We start from the raw sequence: 6,000 nt of genomic DNA on the forward strand, positions 1-6,000 counted from the left end.
CGCTCTGCCCGCGCGGAGCCCTGCAGACGGTGCTGGCGATGCAGTCCAGCCTAGCCGGGATTTTCGTGACGTCCCAAATCATGCCGGCTTGTGCTCTGCATCACCTCGGTTTGAGATCTGGTTTTGAACAGTTCACAGGTGAAGTAGTAGCCTCAAGATCCTAAGGAAGTCAGACAGCAGCAGTAGGCAAATTACACACAAAATATAGTTCAGCCTGTGAAATAGCAAAAAATTCATGCAATTTTCAGAAAAGAAACTTGCTTTGTTAGTCATCTTTTTTCTATAAATAATTGTGTGCAGTCATTGAGGAAAATGCAGCTTTTTGTAATTACTGAATTAGGCATAAATTATGAAAGTTAATTCTTATTCAACAAAAAAGGTTGTGGAGTAATTTCAATGTGTACAATATTAATTATCTTTAAAATGCTCACAGTGTGATTCTATAATGCAGCAAAATTTATTTTCTTAGTATCTAGGACTTTGGCCTGTGAGAGGCTGTGTGAATAGGTGGGAGAACAGGAGAGGTGGCCCATAGACCTTGCAGTCCCGAAAGGAGGAGGTGTGTAGGGTGGAGGAGAAAAGGCGTGAGTGGTGGGAGGCACTCACCCCATTTCCATTTTCGCTGACCTTTCTTATTATATAGAAGTGTTTTTTTCTGTTATACTTTCCCATTTTTATCTGTTGCTGTTAGGAAGGGCAGTTAAATATTTTAATTTCCATTTTTGTAAACATTCACTTTTCAGTTCATTACACTCATGTTGTGCATTTTGTGATACGCATTACATATAAGATGGAGTATGATGCAGAGTAAGTGGAGTGGGAGCTTTTTGATTCCTCTTGCACCAAGTGTGGGGACTCTCAATAAAGCTGAAATTCAAAGTGTTTTAAGGTGAAGAAGTCATCAGGATTTAAAAGGGTGTTAGACCCTCCTATGTGACTCTGGATTATAATGGCAAATGCTAACGATGCTTTGGAAGCCCCGAAGGTTGAGTAACCCTTTGTTTAGGGTTAGAGCGAAGCCGTAGGGTTTGTGTGAGGGGTCTGAATGTGGCCGCAGCGCTGCACACGCTGTCCCCAAGGGCTTGGTTAAGCGTGGCAATTTCTGTTTTCTCAAGTCAGAAATGATTCTTTCCTCTAGCAGCTTTTTAATTTGATATGTTGAAACCTGAAAGCTTCAGCACTTGAGCTGTGGGGTGGATGCCTGAAACCAGCATGTAATGGGACGTGCTTCAAAACTTAGGCTGGTGTTAGTGTCTGTAACCCTAATGAGCCATCTCTTTGGACAGCCACGAGCACAGCAGGCATCTCTCGGACGTACGAAGATGACGTGGGGATTAGTGCGTGCTCGTTGCGCTGCTCCGGTTGGAGCTGGCAGCCTCTGGGAGCGGCGCTGCCTTGGCTGGGCCCCAGCTCGCCGCGGGCGCTGGCGGGCAGCGCTTCCCCTCTCCCAGTTGCAGGCAGGGCAGGACCTGCGCCGCGCTCGGGGCATCTCTCGTGCTCGTTCCTTTGCTATCAGGTTGTGTCAGAGCTTCTTGCTGTTGGTCTCTGATGGAAAATGTGTGACTGCAACGCGAGCCAAGTTCACGATTGGGTGCGAAATAAGCCTTGGGCAGGGAAGGAGCTGAAATGAACATTCCACCTCTTCCTTATACGTTAATAAGGCATAATTGCACCTTAACGTTACCTTTACAAACCCCCTCATCCCCACCCCAGTTCTCACAGGCAAAATACCAGAAAGGATTTGAGTGAGACACTAGCATGGCAAAGAGCTTCAGGGAGAGATAGATATGTATATATATATGTGATGGTGACTAGAGAAGCTGGTATTGATGGGCAAGGAGAAGGGACAGAAAAGATAGACTGTATCCGTTTTGAACAGTTAACGGGATTTAGGAGCACAGGTTTAATTCACACTCTGATCCCTTCTGAGCTTCTGTCACCTCTTCCAAGTTCCCGCATAGCCTGGCTCGGGGGATTTCAGCCAGTGACTGCTGTATGCTGTCAGTGGACGTGGAAATGAGGTATATATTTAAAAGTGCTTAGTCTGGCTAGTTGTATTTTCAGGATATCAGTATGTCGGTGTTTCCAAATACATCTGAAAAATATTTGTATTTCCTCACCCAAGAACCAGTTGTCTTCATGGAGTAAAGCCACTGATACAGCAATCACAGCACATTTGCATGTGCATAATTTGAGTAGGGAAGGATGCAGTTAAATCACTGTATTGTGTCCCAGGTACTGGTGCCACCGAGGCATCACAGCACTTCCAACTAATTGTTTAATCAAATGTTTTTCTACCTCCAGTGTCCTTTTTTGTTTGTTTGCTTTCTTTTTTGTGAAATGAAAGGAGAAAATCTCTGAAGATAGCCGAGTCCTTGGAAAAATCCTTCAAGGACAGCCTCAGTCGTTTCCTCCGTTGCTGGCCGGAGGATGTGAGAGCTGGCTACGGGTGAGGAGCAACAGGGTGACCCTCTTGTTTGTCATAGCTGGGAAAAGCAGCCCAGAGCATTGCTGCCCTCACGAAGCGTGGTTTTACCCAGGCAAACCAGTGCTGGTGGCAGTCCTGGAAACACTTCTGAACAGAACAATTTCTGCAGATGTTCACAAAAAGCAAATAGAGAAAGAAAATGAGAGAATCAAGCTCAACTTTGATTTCTCATTCAAGTAATTTTTTGGATTCCAAGGATGCGAGTATGAATGGGACTTGAATATGATCTGAGTTTTGCTTTCTCCGCGATGCAGCGTTTCTCAGAGAAGTGGCATGTGGCATTTGGTGAGGGCCATTTCTGGCTGTCCCTGCCTTGGGGCAGGGGACAATGTCAAGGCAGCAGCCAAGCAGCTGACACGAGTGCTGAAAGCTTCCTAGAATTGTCTAAATCTTTATTGTACTGGTTCTACCTGCGTTTACGCAAAGTGGTGGAAGTTTGACAGAAGGGCAGGTACCGAAACCGCGTGTCCCTCTGTTGCCTGGTGCTTCCAGCTGTGCAGGAGGTGCAAGCTTTGGAAAGCAAGGCCCGCTGGAGCCGAGCAGGGGAGCCAGCAGTTTGGACTTGAGAGGTCTGGAAAGAACTAAACCTAGCATTAAACCAGCTCCTTCTTTGAGCTATGGCTGTTTCCTGAGTTTGAGTTTGTACGCTTTAAAAAAAAAAAAAAAAAAAAAAGGCATTGGGTGGCTGGTTCTTCCCACACACAAGCAGGCTGTTTTGGTTTCTCTCAGAAGAACTCCTCAAGGATGGGTCTTCTCCCCAGTACAAGGAGAGTGAGGTTTACTAGCGTCTTCCTTTATTTATGTATTAATTGATTGATTTATTTAAATAATTATTCCTGGTTCACAGTCACAGGGGAGGGAAGTGTTCGACGCACTGGTGGGTTGTGTCATGTACAATGTGCCTAGATACTTGTAAGTCCTCTATTTTGTTTTTACACTAAAATTCTGGTTCATAAAACATGAAGCCTCTTTGTCCTTTCTGGGAAATGAACAGGAACATCCTTGTCATCTATGTAATTTAAACTACTGACATTTCATTTGTGCCAAACCACTAAAAGTGCTTTACTGGTTTAAAGCATGAAGTATTGTTTTATTTCTTAGTATGTTTGCTGAGTAAGCAGTATCCTTCCTCCAGTCATGAAGATTATTTCTGCTTTCAGCATGTATTATGCAAGGCAATATAAGTGCAATATTTGTATTTCTAGTCTTTAATTAATATTTTTAAAAATACCCTACTTGGAAGTGAAGAGGAAACTTTTCAGCTCAGGGTAAAGCTGTGTCACTAAGGCAAGGAAGGGGCCCACCATCAATGGCAAAACCATCAGCCTCGGTACCTCTGGAAAAAAAATAATCCCAAAAGTCTCCCCTCCTCATTACATCTAAAAACATTTTCTGTTTGTCTTTTCTCTAGCCCCAGACATGACATCCACAACAACTCTATGGGGGTAACCAGAAGAATAAATATCGAAAGATTTACAGTTTTTTCCCCTCTGATGAATTCTGGCTGTATCAGTGACCTTATCAGGAATAAAGGTGAAAGTTTTAAAAAATAATAAATAAAAAAAGACAAGTTTTGAAAGACAACAGGAGGAAGAGCAGTCTTTGATAGGCTTAATGTCAGCTGAGGGAACTGAAAAGGAAATAATTTGAATTCTGTAGCAGCGTGTCCATTCAGTTCAGGTTGGTTGGAGGATAGGAGCCCAGGTGTCTTTTGCAATGTACAGGCTTGTTCATATACATGTTCTTGTATCTGGGACAGCTCCTATAGCTAAGGTACTTGAAGTGGTATACTTCAAAGAAGTATCTATAATTGCACTATGTATTTATATATGCATGACTGTTCATCCAGAGAGATAGATAACCACGTTACACTGAAGCAGTCATGTCTGCTGACCTTCAGGCAAAAAGTATTTCTTATAATAAAATCCCACCTCATCCCCAGAGGCGATGTCAAATGTGTATTTTCACATGTTTAAAAAAAAAAGTGTGCTCACCCCCAAGGGAGGACATTCTTGCCTGTGTTGTTGGTCTCTTATCACGAAATAGCATGATTTCTCCTCCAGCTTCAACTGGAGAATCCCACAAAGGAAGAGAGAAGGAGAAGTAACTCCTCACATCAGCTAAATCCCCAGAACCACAGGCAGGAGCCTGGGTGAGTTAAGTTTCAGTACATTGCCAGAATAAGAGCGAATCCTATAAAATTCCTTGGTAGCTCTGCAGTCAGTTTAACAAGGGACCAGCCTTTGTGCTGCAATTATTGAACTTTCTAAGGATCACAGCCTAGCAAAGATGTGAAAAGGATTTTCTGGGAGAAAGACTGAACGATTTGGGCTGTTGAAGCTCAGTAGGGAGGAAGTGAATAACATGGGATGTTACTACAAACTGTCAAGCAAAAGAATTCAAAATTAACAAGAAAACAACAGTGCTTCACAGTGTGTTTTGTTACTCTGCAGAAACCCGTTGGGATGTGATTTCAGGGGGGAGCAGTGCTAAGTCTTCTAGGTAAGGGTGGATGTGTTTTTTGCATCAGGAGAGCAATCACAGAAACAAGGTATAGATTTGTTTGTTTGTTTAAATGCAAGAAAGTGAAACCTCTCCCCTGTATTTTTAAGCAAGTATCCCAGCTCCATCTGCTCCTCCAGCAGCACCCTGGGACAGATTTCTGCAGTGCAAGGAGAAACAGGCAAGCAAAAGGGCCTCAGAGAAATAAGACCATCTACAAGTTTTGTGCTCTGCCTTCCGAAAGGCACAGCCATTCCCAGCGCAGGGAAGGAGGTTCCTGAGTCAAGGGGGAGCTGTCTTGTGCTGCTGTCGTCTTCTAAGATGATTGTTACCAGGAGGAAAAAGACTTCTCAGTGTCAGTGGCATCCTCGCTGCCACCATGGGCTAGAGGTGCACCAACGGGGACTGCATTTGGTCTGGTGGAGGAGGCTGGGAGCTGAGGCGCTGTGCTGCTGGCAGCGATGGAGGTGCCTGTCCTGGGAAACACCTCTCCAGCCCGCTCTCGTGTTTGCCTGCTCCTGTCTGTTAGCTTCTTCTCACTAATGGAGGAATTCCCACGTCCTGCTGGAAAAGGTCCCCGCTCCCAAGGGGCAAAGTAGTGCCCTGCCTGCAGAGTTCCTGTGATGGAAGCAAGCACCAGGAGACTCGCCTCATCAGGGGTCTTGCAGGGCTTGTGGTGGGAATCATGTGAGCCTGCAGGGCTGGGCAGTGTGAGACCTTTGAAAATCCCCAGGGGTGCATTTGGGCACTAGTCCGGATTCATGTCAAGACGCCCCAGATGTTAATAGATGATTTAGGTTGGGAGCTGAAGACAGTGAGCTATAGCGTAGGTGTGTTGCTCTCCTATCTGTATTGATTGCAGAAGGTGATCTGCCTTAACTTTGCAGTCCTGGGGCATGTTGGCCCTGGCAGGGTTTTGATGTTTTATGACAACAGAGCCTGGAGGTATATCTATCCAGAACCTGCTGTGATTCCTCACTCACATCATGATGCACATTAGAGTTGTATCC

The sequence above is a fragment of the Platalea leucorodia genome (assembly GCF_965183815.1).
Source record: "Platalea leucorodia genome assembly, chromosome: 2".
Classification (NCBI taxonomy): Eukaryota; Metazoa; Chordata; class Aves; order Pelecaniformes; family Threskiornithidae; genus Platalea; species Platalea leucorodia.